Genomic DNA, 24608 nt, shown 5'->3' on the forward strand with positions numbered 1-24608 from the left:
TTTTTTCATTGTAAAGGGACAAAGAGGATTTGGACTGATTTGGATCTTTGGACTGGTGTTACTGTGAGTCTGACAAGCCGTGCTTGGTTGAGCTTCAACAATTGGAGACGAAGCTTAAGAAGGAAGACAAAAGGGGGGGAGGAAGGAATTTTGTGGTTGGAGCTATGTGGAGCATTTGGAAACACATATACATTATTTTATTTAACGACGAGGTTTGTAACTTTCAAGATCTAATTTGGTCGATAAAATTGGTGACTTGAAAGTGGTCTATAATCAAAGATATTCCCTATTCTAACTGTAATTTTCTTGATTTTTGTATGGCTCCTCATAATCGACTCTCCTAAATTAGTGTTGGTTTGAAATTTCTCTTTTTTAAGGCTTTCTTATTTTGTAATCGGGAAAAAATACCTCTTGTATTCTATTTCAATGAAACTTGCTTATGAGAAAAAAAGGTACAACTCTACTCTCCCCCAAAAAAAGTAGAGGTTGCTTTATGCACCCCAAACATTACTTCTACACTCTAATGAAAAACCAAAACTACCAATAGAATTCGGAAATGCATCTCTAGACACACTTCATTCACATTCGTTTTTAAGTCAGATCCTAAGACTATGTTTAAATTTTTTTATGGAAACGCATCTTTGTGTAACTTAAGGAGATGCACCTTCGGGTTTTGTTTTAATCAAATATGTGCCAAAGTCTTTTCTCCTTCTTCACTTCTCAAAATACTCTAAAAACTCACAAACTCTCCAAACTTTCAAAACCTCTAAACTCTCAAACTTTGTCAACTCACAAACTCTCAAACTCATTCGACACACTTCCAAATTTCTACCATCAACATCCAATCGATCAAAAAACTCAATATCAAACTCACATTTGGTAAGTTTTTTATTTTATAAACTTTTTTTATTTTAATATAAATTTGTAGAAATTAAGCATTAGGTTATGTTATAGGTAGTTTGGATTTGCTATTTAAATGAGCAATGTGTTTGATAGGTGGTTTAAATGATTAATATGTTTTTTTTGGATGTTGGATTGAACTGCATCTTTGCCATTTTCGTCCGTTTTGAGTTGCAGAACATTACGAAGAAACATCTCCAAATTTTGTTCAATGTTTTTCTAGAAGCCGGAGATACATTTCTAGATTTTTTCTGTCTACATTGTTTGATTTGATTTCATTGTGTTTCATATGCATAATGCTTATGTTGTTTAATTATATACATTATGTATGATAACCAAAATAGATTAAGGCTCGACAGAGTTGCGCAACATGCATTAGTTCGGGGGGAAACATCTTGATCATCATAGACACGGGTCAGTTCTAGTTCGGTTGATGCAGATGCGTCAACTTTTGGGGCTCATACATCTCCTACTTAGTCTTCCAGTAGGACGTATGTGTCACCTCCTGATGTCCTAGAATCCCCACCGGTATATGTTGAGGTACTTGAGGCACTCGAGGCAGCACCCGAGGGATTTGGAAGAGGTTCGTCTGACTTATCGTTGTTGTCTCTGCGTCCGAGCCATGCCGTCTGACATGTGTGGGACAAAGTGGTAAAATTTAATTGTATTGATTCTTTGAAACACATTTGTTATAATATTCGAAGTTTCTGGCGATGATTTATTTTTCTCCAGGGTCATGCATCAATCATGGCTGAAAGATTATGGGTCTGAGTTGCAATATTCGAAGTTTCTGACGATGATTTGTTTCGGGATGTGATGCAACTATTTGGGTTGTAATACTTATGCATGATCGGCTATGTTACGATTACCTATGATATACTGTCTGTGATTGTTGAGAGATGACACTCAGAGACGTTAGTTTTTCATCTTCCACATGGTGAGATGTCCATTACACTGAAAGGTGTCTCATGCATGCGGTAGAGCAGGGAAATGGTGATGATGAGCATGTTATACATCATAGATCATACACTCTGATATCATACAAAATGTACTTGGTTGACAAGTCCATTTTTGTGGACAAGAGTGTCACTTATGTGGATGTGGTTTACTTGAGAGACTTTGCTGACTTAGAGTGGATCCATAAGTACAACTAGGGGACCACTTTTTTGGCCAACTTGTACTCTAAGTTAGCTGAAGGTTATATGTGAAAGAGCAAACATATGACATACAGCTGCACATTGTTGATGATAATATATTTACATATTTTAGTATTTGTTTATCATTTTCACAACATTTGTGCAGCACCCTTAATAATAGTTCATATGTACCATTTTCAGGTTTGGATCCTCCAACACTTCCAACGCAAATATGGATGGTCATATGTTTCGACCTACACTAAGGATATGCCACATGCTTCTGCATTCACCCTACTCAGAGGGAATCAAGCGGCAAAGCCCTTCCTAGTGTATCTTGATCACTTGGTAGCAAAATATATACATTTCCAAGCCTACACATGCCATTGTTAGACGCATCCATTGGACGACATAACCTTCTACTCTATATGGTATCTGTATCTCTAAAACTGGGGGGTCTGGGTCTGAGATACTCAATAGTGTGTAATATTTGTATTAGAAGCACTATTATCGCTTGTAATTTATTTTGACTTCATTATGTATCCAGATTCATTCATTTATATATGACACTTTCATATTATTTGATACATGTATAATTTAATTTATATAAAGTTTAATATGATAATATAGTTATAATACATTGTCAATTACATCAGTGTATCTTTAAAATAAAGTCAAAATTTATTGTCTGGTGTGAATACATAAATGCATCTTCGTATTCTGTCTGCGGTGTTTATGGGGATGCATATCCGAATCAATTTATGTTAAAATGAGGTGTTTCAGTCAGAAATGCATGGGGTGCGTATAGGGTGAATATGGAAATACATCTCCGGACTAAATTTTGGATAAATAAGGGGTGAGACTCAGTTAAGACGTTGTTTGGTGAGAAAATGGTGCGTCCAAAAATATATTTCTAAAATTTGAGAGATATTTTGAAATTTTTTTAGGATGCTTTCCCACCACTTAAGGTTGAATAAGCAATTCTCAAATATTCTAGGCCAGACAGACTTCAGCCCATACTATTAAAACAACTAAAAAAGACTTGTTGAGGTAAATCCATTTGAACTTGAATGTCATAAGAGAAGTTAGTTTTGATACCGAGATTTTTAATAAGTACACCATTTACTTTTTTTCTCTTAAATTTGAATGAAATTAAAAATTCTAACTAAGCTATGCACCAAATTCCCAAAAAACAACTTGATCCCATTAGTCCAATAATATCATTGATGTTCATATCTTATCAATGAAGTTTTTGTCATTCTGATTTTCTTTTACAGATATTAAGATTATGTTCCGATGTGGTTCTAAGATTTAAATTTTAATAGTTGCATGTCAAGTTTTGAGTTCATGAAATCTTTTAAATTCTGAAAAGTTTAACAAATGAGAACAAGAATGATTTGTATCTAGTGAACTTACAGTGTCTCGTTGCTCTCTTTTTGTTTGTATTTTCTCGAACAGGTAAAAGACACCTTACTCCCCCAACTTGTACATGACACTTCATATATTTTGATAACAGCATTGCTATGTGTACACTATAAGTTACACCTACACCGTATGCACTGTTCACAAATACGGTGAACAGTGCCATGAATAGTAAATCAGTACATTAACAATGATGTGAACAGTTCATGAACAATATCATATGAACAATGCGTGCGCATGAATAGTACCCCGGTGAACAATGTCTATGTATTGTTCATGAACAGTGATTTATATATTAAAATAAAGTTGGTTAATGAAAGGTAAAAAATTGGTTAACGAAGTTATGAAGCTGGTTAATTAACATCCAGATATAAAAATAATTTTTAGTTGTAAAACAAAGTTGGTTAATAAAATATTAAATATTGGTTAATAAAGTTATAAAATTGGTTAATCACACGGTACTCTTAAATAAAAAAATAAAAAAATATTTTTTTTATATATTTTTATAAAATAATATTTTATTATTATAATATTTTACTGTTCACCGTATTGGTGAACAGTAAAATACGGTGTAGTGTATGAATAGCATTTTTCTTTTGATAATGGTAAAAATATCTTCCTTATTTTTTTCATTAATTAATTTTTGTAAATTTTTCTTAGGCGTAAAAGATTTATTAAAACCTAAAAAAAAAATTGGGATATGCTTTTACCAAATTAATTGAAAAAACCTGTGGATAGCAAAAGATTTTTCAGAATTTCAAAAAATCCGATATACTAAATATTTTTCTCACCTTTTAAAAATTTGGTAGTGTTATTTTTGTACGGTTGTGATTATATCGACTCTTTTATACGATTGTGATTGCACCGACACTTTTGTGCGCTCCGTAATGATTTAAAACGTGTATAATATGTTTCATATATTGTTAGCAAACATACCTCACAATATCTCCATTTTGATATGTCACATTTGTGTACTTCATGACGTAAAATCCTGCGTGAGTTGTAACACCCTAAATCCGACACCCTTGATTTATGAAAATAAAACAATATAATTTTATACAACATCGGTGGTACACATTCACAACATGCATCGTTCTATTAAATCATAGCATAAAACATACACCTGAATAGAACATCAAAATATTAAATAACTCATTTATTGGTCTCAACATAAATACTCAAAACATCTAAGAGATGTAAAATGTAACAAAGTGACTCGTCCCTAGTGTTACATATTAGAGCGGTATAAATAAATAATGTGGCCTCGATGCCATCCTCCAAAATGACCATATTGGATCCTAAAGGCAGTCTTTGGAATATCTTATGACTTTACTCGAATATGATGATAACCCGATCTTAAATCAATCTTGTTGAACACATAAGCTCCAACAACCTGATTCATAAGGTCGTCAATTTTTGGAAGAGAATACTTATTCTTAACCGTAACCTTATTCAGTTGTCGATAATCAACACATAACCTCATGCTACCATCTTTCTTCTTAACCTACAACATCGGCGCTTCCCACGGTGATACACTATGTATGACAAACTTCTTCTCTAATAGCTCTTCTAACTGATTCTTCAGCTCACTCAACTCTGATACAAACATTCTATACGGTGCTATCGATATAGGTTTAGTGCCAGGTGCTAAATCTATGGCGAACTCAACTTCTCGCTATGGTGGCAAATTACAAATATTCAAGAAACTCACACACCATAAGCATACCACTAGCCACAACATCACCTTCCACTCTTAAAGAAGAGAACATAAAAAAACACCTGATCATCCTCCCTCAAAGATATCTCAACCTGACCGACAGACATGAATCTCGAATCCGTACTCTATTTAGTTTCGGGAAATAACATAGTCCTGTCAAAACTGTTGATATAAACACGGTTAAAATCTAGCTAGTTCATCCCTAAAATCATATCGAGTTGACTCAAAGGAAAACATATCAAGTCAACTACAAAGTATTTACCATAAAAGGTCAAAGGACAATTCAAGGACACTAATGAAGTAGTCACTGAATCATTAGATGGGGTATCAATGACCATACTTCCAATCATAAAAGACACTTCAAGATTCAACTTGTTGGCACAATCAAGAGATATAAATGAATGTGTCACACCAATATCAATCATAGAAATAAGAGAAACATATACCTCAAATCAAATTATCTGATCTCGAGACATCCATATCATTCAAAGCAAACACTCTACCACTAGCTTGCGCAGAAGCTGATGCCTCCCTCAGTTTCTGGCACTGGATACTAATATGTCTCGATTAACAACATTTGTAATAAGACGTAACATTACTCTTGCACTTAGCAATACGATGTCATTGTTTCCCACACTTGAAATACTTTTGACCCACACTCTTACACTCAGAAGCACGATGACCCAAATCTCCACACCTGTAACATTTCAGAGGAGTAGGAACTTTTTCCCCACTTATACATTTCTACCTGCAGCCTTCTGTTAGAACTTCTATTTTCCCATATCAGCTGATGTCATATAAGGTTTACCACGTTACTGATTCATGTGGTTTGTTGTGGACTGCTTGGATGCATTGGCCTTGTAATAAGTTGATTTGAGGATGTGAAATGAGTAAGCTAATTTTGGTTTGTTTATGAGTGTTTGAAATTGTATGAGCATGGCTTATGATTTTCATGAACATTGGATGGTTGGTTTTTTTTACAAGTTGGATTGGGGATGTTAATTGAGTGTCTAAAGATTGGTCAAATGAGTTAAGTTTAGATGTAGGTGTATGTATATTGTTAGGTATGACATATGGTTTTTTGTATTGAATCAAAATGAATTAGACTTGCTTAATAAATTTCTTATCAAGCTGTTATGTTTTGATATGTGCAATGAAGTGTGTATGGAATACTTGGCTTGTGCGTATGCTAATGTAGCCTATCTTTTTTGCAGGGCTGATTGTAAGCTTGGGTAGGGTGAACAAAACTTGGTTTGGTATGGTATCATGAAGGTTTTGAATGGCATCAAGAACATGAAGAGATTTTGAAGACCTTGGAGGCACATAAAAATGAAAGATCATGAGGATGAAGAAAAAATCATTAGGGCTTAGAATCAGTTTGAATTTGGTCAATTATTTGACCAAAAGTCAATCATTAGGGATTTTTTGTGTATAATTTGGAAATTTGGTTTTTGTAATGTTCTTTTGATGTTGTAATGTTCTTTTGATGTTTTGAGATGACTTGGACCTTTTAATGCAATTATGACTTATTTCTCAAGCAAAGTGTCTTTTCCCTTCAATTTATGAATTTGAATATTGAACTTTGATCCTTAAATTTAAATTGACATGTCTTCATCAAGAGAACAAGAACCAATCATAACTACATGTAAAAGATCTCATAAATAAATTAGTCAACAAAAAATCAACCGTCCATGGTTGACTTTGTTGACCAAAGTCAAACTTGCAAATGACTTCCAATTTCATCTGTCCATGATGTACCCCACCATAAATAACATGTTTAAACCAATAGTTATGGATTTCAAAGACTTAATCCAAGAGAGGTGAACATCCCAAATCAAGTGTAACATAATTATCCCATAGGCTTCATTCACAAGTGCCTACCATGAAAACCCTAGCCCATGAATTAACCTCATTGTCACAATCCAATGCTTTGTATCGTAGATAACAAGAACCTTTTGAATCAATGATGTCACTTGAAAAATGCAAGTGCAGATGGATGTCTTATGATAGATGATTAGGGTAAAAGTATACAAATGGGTCATAAGTCATGGGTCAGATGATCTGAGAAGAAGGTGTGGAAAATTTTGGGGTACGACAGGTTGTACAAACTTAACGGTGATTAAATCCAAAAATGAAATAAGTGGTAAAAAATGAACTCCTTAAATTGCTTCAGGCATGTATGATTTATCCAATTTCTGATAGTTCATGGGTAAGCCCAGTACATGCAGTTCTTAAAAAAGGGAGGCACCACTGTTATCCGTAATGTAAAAAATGAATTAATCCCAACCTATACTTTTATGGGATGGAGAATGTGTATTAATTATCGCAGGTTAAATCTAGCCACACAGAAGGACCATTTTCCATTTTCATTTATGGATCAAATGTTTGGAAGACTAGCCGGATAAACCTACAACTATTTTCTAGATGGATACTCAGGATACAACCAAATTGATGTAGATCTAGCTGATCAAGAGAAAACAACGTTCACATGCCCATTTGGAGTTTTGGCTTATCGAATGATGCCTTTTGGAATCTGTAATGTGCCAACAACATTCCAAAGGTGCATGCTTTCTATTTTTCCAGACATGATTAAAAACTCAATAGAGGTATTTATGGATGATTTTTCTGTATTTGATACATCGTTTGACTATTGTCTTGATCGATTAGATAATGTCCTAAAGAGATGTACCGAGACAAATTTGGTGTTAAATGGGGAAAATGTCATTTTATGGTAATTGAAGGCATCGCTCTTGGCCACAAAATCTCGACTAAAGGAATAGAAGTCGATCAAGCAAAAATCGAAGTGATAGAAAATGCATTCAACTTTGATAAAGATTGTCTACACTATTTTTCTTGTCATAAAAAAATAAATTAATAACTACCCCCGTCATTGTGTCACAAAGCTGAGAGCTTCCATTTGAAATTATGTGTGATGCTAGTGATTATGCTATTGGTGCAATACTTGGTCAACGACACACAAATTGTTTCCATGCAATTTATTATGCAAGCAAAGTTTTAAATGAAAATCAGGTTAACTACACCACCATTGAAAAAGAATTTTTAGCAGTAGTATTTGCTTTGGAAATATTTCCCCCGTATTTAATTGGTTCAAAGGTTATTATTTTTATAGATCATGCAAGTTTGAAGTATTTATTCAATAAAAGTGACTTCAGACCAAGATTGCTACGATGGGTGCTTTTGTTGCAAGAATTTGAACTGGAAATTAAAGATAAGAAAAGAGTAGAAAATGTTGTGGCAGATCACCTCTTCAGGTTAGAAAATATGGAAGTGACCAGAAATAAGCAAAGTATTATAGAGACATTCTCGGATGAGTAGTTAATGGCAATCAGTGAAAGACCTTGGTTTGCGGACATGACAAATTATAAAGTGACAAACACAGTACCAGAAGAATACACTTGGCAGCAAAGGAAACGCTTGTATAAAGAAGAAGTTTTTTATTTATGGGATGATCCATACTTGTTTGAAAGAAGCCTTAATGGTTTACTTTGCAGGTGTGTTGCAAGTAAAGAAGCAAATAATGTTATGTGGCATTATGATAACTCAACGTATGGAGGACACCATAGTGGCGAGATAACTGCAACAACAATATTGAAAAGTAGTTTTTGGTGGCCCACTCTATTTAGTGATTGTATGTTATATATATGCCTACATGCCCCGAATGCATCGAAACAAGTAACATCTCAAAGCAGGACGAAATGCCTTCGAATATTATGCTTGAGGTAGAATCATTTGATTGTTGGGGAATCGATTTCATGGGTGCATTTTCCCAATTAAGTTCATATCTTTATATTTTTGTCTGTGTTGACTATGTTACCAAATGGATTGAGAAAATTGCTTGCAATGCTAATGACGCTCGAACTGTCACTGACTTTTTGAAAAAGAATATTTTTGCCAGGTTCAGTGTACCCAAAGTACTAATCAGTGATGGAAGGACACATTTCTGTAACAAGTATTTGGAAAGATTGCTAGAAAAATATAACGTTAAACATAAAATGTCAACGCCGTATCACCCTCAGAGAAAATTGTGGCAACGTCACAGAAAGATTGATCAAAAAATTGGATGACACTCTATGGGCATACAAAACAGATTTCAAAACACATTGATTTTCTCTCCGTATCAATTGTGTATGGTAAAACATCTCATCTCCCTTTAGAACTGGAGCATAAAGCATATTAGGCGGTAAAATTCCTAAATTTTGACGAAAAGTTAGATGGGAAGAAGTGATTGTCGATATTTTATGAATTGAAGGAGATGTGATTATATTCATATGAGAATGCGTTAATTTACAAGGAAAGGAAAAAAGATATCATAACAAAAATCTCGTAAGGAGAAACTTTCAAGTCGGCCAACAAGTCTTATTGTTCAACTCAAGATTGCGATTGTTTCCAAGAAAATTGAAATCCAAGTGGTCAAGACCGTTTGTTGTCACAAAAGTTTGCAAAAGCTTGGCCATTAAAATTCAAGATTCTTGTGATATAAGGAGATTTAAAGTGAATGGATAATGGATAAAGCATTATTATGGTGGGGAGATTCCAACTAAAAAAGTTTCTCTAATACTTTCGGACCCCTGAATTCCACCGTCAAGTTAATGACGGAAACAAAACACTGGATGGGAGGCAACTCATTAGTTATAACTAGTTTTTGTTTTTGTAGAATTTAAATTATGTTATTCGTGAAATTCAATAAGAAGAATTAATCACTTGAGCATGTCTTTCCATTATAATCTATGTTGTGTTTAATGAAGAAGTTTGTAGCTGTTGTTTCTTTCAGATTTACAAAGTTTGCAACTATAACATTGAATAAATGAACCAAAACAAAACTTGATCGTCAGGAAAACAACGTACAACTTGAAGGAAAATGATGAAAAAGGAATCAAGGGACTTCTACTCAACCTTCAGATACCTCAACTAGTAAGATTTGAGCCAAATAAATTCCTGTGTTGACTATTCCTTTTTATTGAGTGTATCCATGCATTATTCCCTTGATCACATAATTTCACGCCCAATAATATTATAAAAACTAAACACAATAATCCACACATATTTTAGATTAGAACACAATAATGGAACCAAAAACACAACAATGGTGATCATAATATTCAGATTCATATCCATTCATCATAAATTTCACATGATTATATTCAAAAAATCATCAAACACATCAATGGAGAGAAACCTAGAGGAGGGTGAGGATCCCTCTCTACTCTTCATGCAAGAACACCTATATTATAGTAGTTCCCCCTTACCTGAATTTCCAGCAGCTAATCAAGTTTGGTTATGGTGTTCTTCTTCTCCCTCAAGCCCTTGTTTTCCTTTTCTCACTCTTTCCTCTTTTTCCAATTTAAACAACTTATATGTATCAGTAACTTTGACTCGCCTCACTGTTGAGAAGTATATCTTCGGCAACTATTTTATATCGTATCCACAGAGATTGGTTGATATTACCACCGTTCTATAATTCGATTTGTTATAAGTTTAGAAAGTAACAAGGTTGTTTTGTTTGGAAAATTATCTTGTGAGTAAATGTTACTAAAAACAATAAAATGGTTTTAATCAATTATAAAAGCTTGGCAAGATTGGAGTTCACTATTTCAAATGTTTATGCTTCCTTATGATAACTATATAGATTTAAGATTATTGATGATGTTCAAGTATCCTCTCAAAGTCATTTATGTCTAAATGATATTGTGATAATCACTATATTGACCCTTAGATGATCTCTCCACCTAACTATCAATATAACAATCTTTAATGCTTAATGTCGCATCCGCGAAAAACAACCGGCGGGCTAAAACAAAAACAACACAGAGCCGCCACTGCACGTTATTTATCCCAAGATAGGGAAAGGAAACGCTCAGAGAAACCTGGAAAAAGCATGGTCTCGCGACCAAAGAGAAAGGGTAAGGGAGTCGGTTACGCAAGGGGAAGGTATTAGCACCCCTCACGTCTGTCGTACTCGACGGGATCCACGCTCTAAGAAAAGAAAAGGTTGCTAAAACACCACACACACACACGCACCGAAGACAACATAGATGGGGTTAAGAGAAAGAGAGCTCGATAGGACGTCGCATCCTATGCCTACGTATCTCGTCTGGAACGAGAATCAGAGCTGCCGTAGTTCGGCTCACGCACGCCAAACAAGCAAACACAAACACAGGCAAACATGGAGCCTGAATGCCAATCACTGGACTTACATCAGCATCCGAACCAAAACACACACAAGAAGGCAAACGTGGAGCCCGACCGCCAATCACTGGACTTACATCGGCATCCGAACCAAACACACAATCAGGATACGGACAGCCAATCGCTGGGCTTACATCCATATCCTGACACACAAGAAGATAACAAGCAAACACACACAAAAAGAAAAAAAAAGTGCCCGGAGAGACCTCGCACGGTCTCCTGCCTACATACCTCGTCTGGAACGAGGATCAGGGCGATGTAGTTCCCCTGAAAGGGAAAGAAATTCTAGCCAGAAACCAAGGGAGACACACTACCAGGGAGCTGTACTCGAGCCTAGTGTTATCATGCATCATTGCCCTATGTTGTGGTTTCTACCTACTTGCGCAACAGCAAGCTAATCCTATCCAGGAAGAAAGCAAGCATGCAAGCATCAATCACAATAAAATAAACATTTCACATAGCACACACTATATCCAGTCAAGTGAGGCTCAAACAAAAGGTGGACTGCCGAGGCAAGTCAATTGTACAAGGTAGTGTTCGCTCTTAACCCTGACATTGAGAGTCAGGGTGAAGCAGATGAAAGGTGAGTGAAGATTAGACTTCACAGCTCTTATCCCTGGCCAGGGAGAGCTTCAGACAAAGGAGCGTGGGTCCAGAATGGAGGGACCCTTCTACGCTCAAGACTCTGACACAACTGTACAAAGTACAAGACCTTGGGTTTGTGTCCCAACGCATCAACACAGTGGTGTGAGCAGAGGGACGACTCAACAGAATAGTGGGGGATAAATTGCATATCCCTTGGGTTCCGCCAATTGCCTCATAGAGGTCTTTACCTGCTTGGCACAAAAGTAAACAAACACAATCATCGCCTCTTAAGGAGGACTTCAGACAGTTGCATGGCCAGGTAACAGGCCAGGTCTTCCAGACTACATGAAGTATAGAGATTCTACCTCAACTGGTTTATACAACCAAGCAGCAGCAAGCAAGTTCTTAAAGAACTGTAAGCGACTAAATGTACCTGAAATCAATCAAGTATCATCAGTACTCAGACAAACCAACAATAAACAGCAAAAGTCAATCTATACAGACAACACAAGTTAATGCACATAAGTGCAGGCCATGAGCTCAAACTCAAGCATCAAATCCTACAACACAAAGCCAATGTTAGTTTACAACATCAAACAAAACTCAATTTAATCAACTTGCACTTTTTCCCTTAAGCCTTTTGCATTTCAACCTGAAAATCCAAACCAAATGTGAGAAACTAGACCACTAGGCCAAGCCTAGGGTCCAAAGGGAATGAAAAAATCCAAAACAACAAGTGAAATTTATCCAAAATCACATTGAAACAAATCAAAAGCAAATGCAATTGGTCCCATGCTCATATCAATCACCATTATCATTTCATGCACAATTTAGTATCAAACATGCAATTTGCACCTTCAAATGACCAAACAGAACTATTTCAATCAAAAGCATACTAAAATAATTCAATTAATTCCACAAAAATTCACACCTAAACAGGACACATTCAATGTATAGCATGTCAATTTTCAGCTCAATTGGACAAAAGAAAGTAGGTCAATGAAAATCAAGAAGTCCAGACACATTTATACAAGCCAATTCAAGGCATCAACACAAGCATCAAATTCCATAAATCATAAAACAGTGACAACAATTAAGAAATTAATGGGATCAAAACCATGATGTCCTACAATGTGTCTAGAATGCTCATGTCAAATTTCATCTTCATCCAATACAATATGAGAATTTTACAAATGAAATGCCAACATGTGTCACACAAGATCACCAAATGAGCATACAGAGAAGAAAATTATCAATCAATTAGAAAACTCCATCAAAAATTCCAGCAAAAATCATATGTAATCTTGACATATCAATGTTCACCCACACAAAATTTCAGCTCAAATCAACATCTCTAAGCATTTTAAATAAAATCATGAAGTTGACCTAGCTTGGTGTGACACAAATTGTCACACCTTAATTCAAAAAATCATATCTCCATCACCTAATATCCAAAAATCACAAACTCTACATGAAAATCACCATCAACATGTCCAGAACAAGCACAAAAATGTTCATTCATTTCTTTACAAGCATCATCATTTCATGAAGGTTTTGGTAAGACATGTACAAAATGCATACATTGAAACAAACCCTAGGCCAATTATTTTTCTACACATGCAAAAAATCCACAAAAATAACCATTAAATTCTACACATCATCATGAAAATAATGCAAAAAGTCTCACTCAATTTGGATGAAAAATGAAGTCTCTAGGAATTTTTGAAGATCATGGCATCAAATGAAAATAAAAATGAAAAAGCAAATTAAGATAATAATTAATTTAATGCGCCAGTGGCATTTTTGTAATACTAATGCCACTGGCCAAAACGACGTCGTTCCAATTACAATGCATGGCGCGCTTCTACTGGCTAAACCTGGCGGTAAACATGTAATTTGAAATGAAATTCAGAAAAATGGATCAAACACACATGGTTCATCGTTCTTCACCAAGAAATTTCCAGAAAATGCAAAAAAATCATGAACAACGAAACTTCATCAAAATCAACAAATGCATAATCAATGGAACCGTCTTTCCACAAGGAACACGGATACGTAACTCATTCAACCTAATTCCTAACACAGCCACGGGATCGAGTGAAACAAGTTATGACATCAAACATTCAAGTCGCGATTACTCTCTCCACAGTCAACCAATTCACAAACCAAACATATCACGTTAATCTACAATGAACGCACTACAATGCGCATATGACAATTCAAGAAATGGTGAGACTCGAAAATTAACCTTAGGTTGAAGACGACAATGGATCTTGATGTATTTTGCTCCAATTATCCAAAACAGATGATGATGAAGGTTGAGGAAGTTGAATAGAACAGCTAGTTTAGCTCCAGCACGATCCAGATGTGAGAATAATCAAATCACCATTGATGAGCAAGGTATGAACAGTTGCGATTCTTGGAGTGTTTGGCAATGGCTTGATGAAACAGATGGAGATTGAAGCTTGTAGAAGATGAATCCACAAAGAACCGTGCAAATTGATTGAGATTTGATGGAGTTTGGATCAAAAATTGCTTAATGAAATTTGAGAGAAAATGGAGAAAATGGAGGGAAAGTTTGTTAGATTTCTTGGAATGTGCAATTGTGTTAACAAATTCTGTTACAATTAGGATTAAATACCAAGGCCTTAATCACTTTGCTAATCTCAATTAGCAAAAACCATGTGATTAGTGAAAATGTGCATTTAGGTGCAAGGGCAAAAATGACCTTCTCCAATATTGCAATGTGACAGCTCATGACAGCTCATACAAGTCCTAAATGATATTTGGAGTGTGTTGGAATGGTTCTCATGTCAATTGGCCTTGTAAATCTCAAAATCACATGTTCACACCAAAAATGCAATTAAGTCCACTTGAAATTTGACTTTTTGCATTGACCATTTTCGATGAATTTTGACCATACATCATGAAAGTACATGTGAAATGGGGTTTGCTCATAAAAAGATCATCCATTTTGGACATCCCATGTGAAAGTTATGCCACTTTGATTATAGGCATTTTTGGAAAATGAATGGACCATAACTTGTCAACCATACATGGGAATTTCAAGTTCTTGGACTTTTTGAAAAGGTGAGACCAAGATCTACAACTTTCATGTTGAACAAATTTTCATTTGAAGCTTTTTTGGACACGTAATTTTGTGATGAAAAACTTTCCATTTTTGGAAACTTCCATTACAAGTCACTTTCTATTTTTGGCAATTTTTGTCCTGACTTTATTTTCTTCATTCTTGAGCTTTGACATGTCAAATGAAACTTGTTTCAACCTGAATGAAATGTCTCTAACCCTCTCCTACCTCCAAATCCATAAAATCAAGCACAGTAGACCACAATTGACTTTTTTAGCTGATAGATGAATTTGGCAATGCACTGATCAAGCTGAGCCCCAATTCTCTGATGAAATGGCTCAAGGATGAAACCCTAGCCTCCATAAGCTCAACACAATCATGAAATGATCCCCATATCTATCATAGACCCCATCTCCTTACCATGCCCTGATTGGCCCAATGCAACCGATTAGGGTTGACCAGTGGTCAAAGCCCTAATCTCAAGGTATATGATTAATCACTTGAACCTCTTGGATGATATCAAGACCATGATGATGATGATGTATCACTTCAACCAAGATCAAGACCAATCTCCTTGAGAATCAAAAACCCTAATTTGGACCTCCACATCCTCAGATGATTAATGATCAGTCCATTCAATCAATGAAACCCTAGCTTGCACATTAGTCCCTTATCTTCTGACCAAGACTTTTGAAGGATGACTTGCACAATGTAACCACATGATACGCAATACGCAATGCCTAATGACCTAAAAAAATGCAATGCAATATGTTAGCTAGTCCCAAGAGAGGAGGGCAAATTTTGAGGTGTTACAGCTGCCCCTATTCAATCCACTGTGAACCTGTCGATATGAATAACCTCGGCTTTCAGATGATCAGGATGAAGAGTGATTGAATACCAAGAACAGACGAACAAATTGCACTCTGATGGGAAAATAATTAACAATGCCTGTCAGAGTCGGCAAAGAACAATCTCGAGAAAAGAATCCGTCCGGTACGGAGAAAGTCGGCCTGAACACCGAAACAACAACATCAACCTGGATACCAAAATAAATGGTAGCACAGGGATAACCATGGTCTGAACACCACACATCCGCTGGGGATTATATTTCTTTTTGATTTTCTTGAACCCCGAAAAATTTTCTGATGATTTCTCCCTTTTTTTTTTATTTCTTGAACCCCAAAATTTCTTTTTTGCGCAAATGATCCCCGATCACTGCATTTGAACCCCGTTATCCTGTTTGCCAAAATAATGAACCCCCTTCTCCAGAAAACACCTCGCGTCTCCTTTTCTCCATTTGAACCCCAGTCGCCTGACGATAACTCGCGATCGCCATTGTGAACCCCGTTCTCCAGAAAACACCTCGTGTCTCCTTCTCTCCATTTGAACCCCGTTCTCCAAAAAATGTCGCAACATTTCCCTTTCTCCATTTGAACCCCGCTCTCCAGAAAATGTCTCAACATTTCCCTTTCTCCGTTTGAACCCCGCTCTCCAGAAAATGTCTCAACATTTCCCTTTCTCCGTTTGAACCCCGCTCTCCAGAAAATGTCTCAACACTTCCTTTTTTCCGTTTGAACCCCGCTCTCCAGTTTCTTGTGATAATTCCGCTGGCAAAGTCGGAAATAACACCAAACCACTCTGAGGGCGACATATCAGAGGGTACACCTTCACAAAAGGAAGGTAACATGTGCATCTCTTCATCCGAAGACACCTATAACGACCTCCATTGGCATCTGCCAAAGTCTAAGGTGACACATGAACAGAAGACAATCCTGAGGACCTCATCCTGGATATAATCTCCAACTCCAATCTCCATATGAACCCCGCTCTTCAGAAAATGTCTCAACACTTCCTTTTTTCCGTTTGAACCCCAGAATCGCGCTGATCGCGTAATATCCTTTGATTTCACTTCCATCTCCGTCCGACGGAAAAAATTTCATCCAGTATCGCACTACTGGAGAACATGGCTAATCTGACATCAGGATGCTAAACTCCTCAGAGTAACATCTTCACCATCCGGCGAAACCAAAACTTCAAGCGGTAACCACGGCTTGAATTGCGCTGGTCGCACAACCTTTCCATCTCTGTCCGACGGAAAAGTTTCCTCCAATATCGCACTATTGGGGAATACCTCTGATTAAAACCACGATGCTAGACTCCTCGGAGTAACATCTTGCTTTTCGGGCAAAACCACCTTTTGGATAAAAATCACCTCTCAAACAGTAACCACGGTTTGAGACTAGCTTTATGCTCGCAATATGATGCATGATTGATTTTTCTGCGTAATGCTCCATAATCATGGAAATGCTACGCGATTTATTATTTTTCTATGCAACATGCTATGCTATTTTTTCATGATGAATGCATAAAAACGTCCCCCTCAAGGGATTCTGCTGGGGAGCACGAGACACTCCGTTGAGGAACTTGTCAATACTCCGATCTCCACCCCGCTGGGGAATAACACTGATGCTACTGGGAAAAGGTAACCCTTGCTGGGGAAGAACCTCCTTTGCACCCAATCCGCTCAGGAAACTGTTGGGGATAAGAACCACCAACACTCCGTGGGGATACAACAGTCTTCGACTTGCTAGGGATATAAATCCCGACTCTGCTTGAGAAACCCTCACAGATACCTAGCGACTTCACTGGGGAAATGCTCACAGATAGCTCCACTGGGGAAACAGCAACCTCCAGGCCTGGTGACTGGGGAAGCATTGATTTGACACCTGCTGGGGATAACCATCCTGACCCTGCTAGGGAAGCAAATGCCACTCCGCCGGGGACAACCCATGCAATCCATAGGTAGAACCAACCCAGCTGGGGATGCAGATATCAATCTGCTACGGAAACTCATCCAATCCACTGGTAGGATGAACACTGCTGGAGATATATTTCATTGAAACCCGCTCCACTCAGGGAATAGCAACCTTCAGGCCTGGCTGCTGAGGAGACACCGTTTTCAACCTGCCGGGGATAACCATCCTGACTCAGCTAGGGGATCCACAGACCTTGGATCTGCTGGGGATTTAGTCCTCACAACTCTGCTTGGGGACTTAGCTGGGGAAATGAGAAAAGTTGGTACAGAACACCCGTCGACTCATCGAACCATGGTATCCACCTCCCAATCTCGTATCGTCTTTCCACTTTTGAGAACTCCCAGACTCGTCTGGATCTTTTCTGCTCCATCATCTTGTATTCCCAACCACTCCGCGCTCGACGAAGATCGAACTCCTGGGATTTATACAGAAATTTCAATTTTCCGACTTTGAAGAGTCTTCTTGATTAATTTCAAGGGTCCTCGGACGTCGTAACGTATTCTCATCGCTTCTCTACCCATTCATCCGTCCCTGACTGGACCCTGCGAGGAATTTCTACAGACTTTCCAATCTTCCGATTTTGAAGAGTCTTCTTGATTAAAATCAAGGATCGTCGTACGTCTCGACGTCTTCTCGTCATCCCTTCATATTCTTTCGTCCGTCCCTCGTCCCTGATTGGACTCCATAGGGATTTGTTTTTTGTCGAAAGCTTCCACATCACAAACTGCAAGTGAGGGAAAATACCTAACAGTACCTGCAAAAGAGATCGTTAGATAAAACCGTGCCCCAGGCGTGTCAAGATTTCAACACTTGGGTTACTCAACCTTCCGAATAAGATTTCCAGTTTTCAATCTTATAAACATGCATTGGAAGGGACCCGTATGTCTTAAAAATGCAAAATTCTTTATCACAATAATCTGGATGTTTTTGCAATCAAAGCGGTAATGAAAACAAAAAACAAAATTATTTGGCTGAATATGCATTTTATTGATTGAAAAATGTGTGGCTCAAATTGAGCAATACAAAGGATGCAATTCCTGAAAAGAGGTAATTGCGCACAAAAGGAAAAATCTATCCTAATGGCAATGTGAAACCCGTGATCTCATCGAGTTCCAACTCGGTTACACCCCATATGTCCTCAGACTCTCCGTGCTTTCTGCCTTCTAAACAAGACGATTCCAATCGATCCCTACCGGGTATTATCCATGATGCTTTAACCAAAGCGCAAACGATCATGTTGGACGCAGTTGTTCGTTTCAATCCCTCTTTTGCCTGGACCGCCCTTTCGGGTTTTCAGTCCACCGGGATACCCATTTTTGCCCAAGTCGCCTTTTCAGGTTTTCGACTTGCCGGGTGTACAGTTTTTTCATTTTATCCCTAATTTTTGCCCGAACCTTTTTCTATTTTTGGTTCGCCGGGATGCCCATTTTTGCCTGGACTATTTTGTTCTTTTCGTCCAGCGGGTCTCTTATACGAAGTATTTTTTAACTGCGTCCGCATTCACAGGGGATGGAAAATCTTCGCCATCCATGGTCGTTAACAACAAGGCTCCGCCAGAGAAAACCTTCTTGACCACGAATGGACCTTCATAATTCGGTGTCCATTTGCCCCTTCGATCGTTTTGAGGAGGAAGGATCCTTTTCAGCACCATATCACCAACGTGATATACCCGAGGTCGCACCTTCTTGTCAAAAGCACGCTTCATCCTCTGCTGGTATAACTGCCCATGACAGATGGCTGCCAGCCTCTTTTCCTCTATCAGACTCAACTCTTCGTACCGGGTCCTTACCCATTCAGCCTCCTGCAATTTGACGTCCATCAGGACTCTCAAAGAGGGAATTTGAACCTCAACAGGTAACACAGCTTCCATTCCATATACCAACGAGAAAGGAGTTGCCCCAGTAGATGTACGCACCGACGTTCGATACCCATGCAATGTAAACGGCAACATCTCATGCCAGTCTTTATAGGTTACCACCATTTTCTGCACAATCTTCTTTATGTTCTTATTGGCTGTCTCAACCGCCCCATTCATCTTCGGACGATAGGGAGAAGAATTGTGATGTTTAATCTTGAATTCCCGGCACAGTTCTGCCATCATCTTGTTGTTCAAATTAGAACCATTATCAGTAATGATTCTCTCGGGAACCCCATATCTGCAAATGATGTCTCTCTTGAGAAACCTGGCAACGACCTGCTTCGTCACATTCGTATAAGAGGCTGCTTCCACCCACTTGGTGAAGTAATCAATGGCCACTAATATGAACCTGTGCCCATTTGAAGCCGTAGGCTCAATCTTTCCGATCATATCAATGCCCCACATAGCAAACGGCCATGGAGACGACATTAAGCTCAACGGATTTGGAGGCACGTGCACCTTGTCAGCATAAATCTGGCATTTATGACACTTCCGCACGAAATTGAAACATTGGGCCTCCATTGTCATCCAATAATATCCTGCCCTCAGCAGCTTTTTTACCATCGCATTCCCACTGGCATGGGTACCGAACGATCCTTCATGAACCTCTTTCATCAATTGGCTTACTTCTCTATCATCAACACATCTGAGCAAGACCCAATCAAAATTCCTCTTATACAAAACCCCATCTTTATTTAGATAGAACACCATGGCCAACCTCCGTAGAGTCTTTCGGTCCTTCTTAGACGCTCCCTCAGGATATTCTTGAGTCTCTAGATAGCGCTTGATATCATAATACCACGGCTTCTCATCATCAGACGCTGTATCAACAGCAAACACATAAGCCGGTCTATCCAGACGACCTACTTCAACACTGGGGAACTGATTCCACCTCTGCACCTTAATCAAGGCAGCCAGAGTAGCCAAAGCATCTGCCAAAGGATTCTCCTCTCTGGGCACATGATGCAACTTCACCTTGGCGAAAAACGTCAACAATCTCCTCGTATAATCCCGGTATGGCACTAAATGAGATTGATGCGTATACCATTTTCCGTTAACTTGATTTACAACCAGAGCTGAATCTCCATATATGACAAGGTTCTTGATTCTCAAATCAATCGCCTCTTCAATCCCCAATATACAAGCTTCGTATTCAGCCACGTTGTTGGTACACTCAAATGTTAGCCGGGCAGCAAAAGGAATATGAGATCCTTTCGGCGTAACCAAAACAGCACCAACACCGCTTCCATTCATGTTAACGGCCCCATCAAACATCAAAATCCATTCGGATTCAGGGTCAGGCCCCTCCTCCGGGATTGGTTCCTCGCAATCTTTCGATTTAAGAAACATGATGTCCTCATCAGGGAACTCAAACTTCATCGGTTGATAATCATCAATAGGTTGCTGAGCGAGGTAATCAGACAATACACTCCCCTTGATTGCCTTCTGGGAGGTATACTGTATATCATATTCTGTCAAAATCATTTGCCACCTTGCAACCCGTCCGGTCAATGCTGGCTTCTTGAAAATGTACTTGATTGGATCCATCTTGGAAATCAATAAAGTGGTATGAACCAGCATATACTGCCTTAGTCGGCGAGCAGCCCAGACCAAAGCACAACAAGTTTTCTCGAGCAGTGAATATCTTGTTTCACAGTCGGTAAACTTTTTGCTAAGGTAGTGTATGGCATGCTCTTTTCGACCAGACTCGTCATGCTGCCCCAATACACACCCCATAGACCCCTCGAGGACTGTCAGGTACAAAATTAACGGTCTTCCCTCCACAGGAGGCATCAGAATCGGAGGCTCCTGCAAATACTCTTTTATTTTTTCAAATGCCGCTTGGCAATCATTATTCCACCTGACCGTTTGATCTTTTCTCAACAACTTGAATATTGGTTCACACGTGGCTGTTAGGTGAGATATGAACCGCGAAATGTAGTTCAATCTTCCTAAGAAACCACGAACCTCCTTCTCCGTTCTCGGTTCAGGCATTTCTCTTATTGCTTTTACTTTTGCAGGATCAACCTCGATTGCTTTCTCACTTACAATAAACCCCAGCAGCTTACCGGATCGCACTCCGAACGTGCACTTGTTCGGATTCAACCTCAGTCTGAACTGTCTCAGCCGGTCGAACAACTTGGCCAGATCTACCAAATGCCTCTCTTCTGTTTGGGACTTTGCTATCATGTCATCAACATAGCATTCAATTTCATGATGAATCATATCATGAAACAAAGTCACCATGGCTCTCTGATAAGTAGCACCGGCGTTCTTGAGACCGAATGGCATCACCTTGTAACAAAAGGTACCCCATGGTGTGATGAACATTGTTTTCTCCATATCATCTGGCGACATTTTGATTTGGTTGTAGCCAGAAAAGCCATCCATGAAGGAAAACACCGAGAATTGAGCTGTATTGTCTACCAACACGTCGATGTGAGGTAGTGGAAAATCATCTTTCGGACTAGCTCTATTCAGATCTCGGTAGTCCACACACATTCTCACTTTCCCATCTTTCTTCGGGACTGGCACAATGTTTGCGACCCATGGCGGATAATTAGTGACAGCAAGGAAACCAGCATCCCACTGCTTTTGCACTTCCTCTTTAATCTTCATCGCCATGTCAGGTCGAGTTCTGCGTAATTTCTGCTTCACTGGAGGACAATCTGCTCTCAACGGTAGCTTGTGCACAACGATATCGGTATCCAACCCTGGCATATCTTGATAAGACCAGGCAAAGATGTCGACATACTCTTTCAACAACACTACCAATCTGCTCTTAACACTTTCCTCCAAAGCAGCCCCGATTTTCACCTCTTTCTTAACCTCGTCGGTACCCAGATTCACAACCTCAATCGGCTCTTCGTGCGGCTGAATCACCTTCTCCTCTTGTTTCAACAACCTGGCTAATTCCCCTGGCAGTTCACAATCTTCTTCGTCCTCTTCTTCAGCAAGATAGATCGGATTGTCGAAGTCATACAAAGGCGTAACAGGATTGTTATCAATGAGATCCGGAGAGATATCGCATCTGCATGAATGTTGATTCATGCATTGCTTTAGAACCGGTGTGAGACAAATTGAAAAAAGAAAAATGAAAACATTGCCATTTTTATTTGTTTTTATTTTTAAACTGCAAAAATAAATGAAAAACAGGGAACACCGCTTTTTACTGAAAAACATCCTTTTATTAATGATGCGAATTTGCAAATATGAACATGAGGTGGCCCTTACAATGGACCATTACGTGTAGGGCAACACGTATGGCTTTCATGCATATAAACTGAAAACAAGAAAAATATTACTCTTCCAGCAGAGTGACCCGGATGATCTTTTCAGCCTTCCAGTTCTGGATTCCCATCCCTGGCGTGCACGGCTTTATCCACCGGTCCATGTCGCAGTCGCTATCAGCGTCATCACTCATCATGCAGATGTGATCCGGATCCAGCATGCCGGCACTAGTGAAGGTGACTGACGTACGACGTCCTCTGCCCTGTCCTGAGCCTCGGCCCGGCTGGTACCCCACTCCAAAGCGATCTTTCTTCGCGGAGACATCCATCATTCTGCCCCAACCAGGAGCCTCTCCATTCTTCACCACCTCAGCGGCCTGCTTATACGAAGATATGGACGGTTTCTCTTCTTCTTTTGCAAACAAAGCATTCTCCACCTTAATGGTTTCGAAAGCTTGACTGGGCGTCTCCCAGATTTCACCGTCCATCTCCACATATTTGAATGAGGACAAGTGGCTGACAAAAATGTTCTCTTCTCCGCACACAGTGACGACTTGGCCCTCCCAGATGTACTTCAGCTTCTGGTGCAAAGTCGAGGTTACTGCCCCAGCAGCATGAATCCATGGCCTACCCAACAAGCAACTGTATGCCGGCTGAATATCCATGACATAGAATGTTGACTTGAACACCTCTGGCCCAATCTTCACTGGCAGCTCAACCTCTCCAAACACGGCCCGCTTTGACCCATCGAAAGCCCGCACAATCAAATCAGTCGGAGTCAAAATCAGCCCATCACAGTTAAGCTTTGCCAGAGCCTTCTTTGGCAACACATTCAAAGAGGAGCCGGTATCAACCAGCACATGCGAAAGCACGGCCCCTTTACATTCCATAGCAATGTGTAGCGCCCGATTGTGATTCCTCCCATCCACAGTTAGGTCCATGTCTGTAAAACCCAGCTCATGGCTGGCATGCACGTTAGACACGACCGTTTCCAACTGGTTTATCGTAATCTCTTGAGGAACATAGGCTTTCTTCAAGATTTTCAGCAAAGCCTCCCTATGCCCCTCAGAGCTCAACAGCAACGATAGAATCGAAATTTTGGAAGGAGTCTGCTGCAGATGGTCAACCAATTTGTACTCTGACTTCTTGATGATCCTTAAGAATTCCTCTGCATCATCATCAAGTTTTTCATCCGACCCAAACGGCGCCGGTGTCACCACTGGAGTATTCTCATTCACCACAGCTTTTCCTTTTGCCCTGGCTAAAGCCTCGGCCTTTTCTTTTTTCTCTTTCTCTCCTTCTCCTCCCCTCAAGGCCTCCGGAGCAAATAATCTTCCACTGCGAGTGAAACCGCTGGCACCGGCATTATCCACCTTTGAAATAGTGGTTTCACTTGCAGTCTGGTCTTCCACCTTCTCACCATTGCAGTAGACCTCTCCACCATAATGCCATGGCACGGCATCATCTTTGTCATACGGAACTGGTCCAGGTACCGTGATGGTAACTGGAGCCGCTTCAGCAAGAGTAGACAAATCCACCGGATCAAAATAAATCGTTATGGTGGAGACCTCATCTTTCCCCTCTTCGGCTTT

Source organism: Lathyrus oleraceus, chromosome 5 (genome assembly GCF_024323335.1).
Source record: "Lathyrus oleraceus cultivar Zhongwan6 chromosome 5, CAAS_Psat_ZW6_1.0, whole genome shotgun sequence".
NCBI classification, from domain to species: domain Eukaryota; kingdom Viridiplantae; phylum Streptophyta; class Magnoliopsida; order Fabales; family Fabaceae; genus Lathyrus; species Lathyrus oleraceus.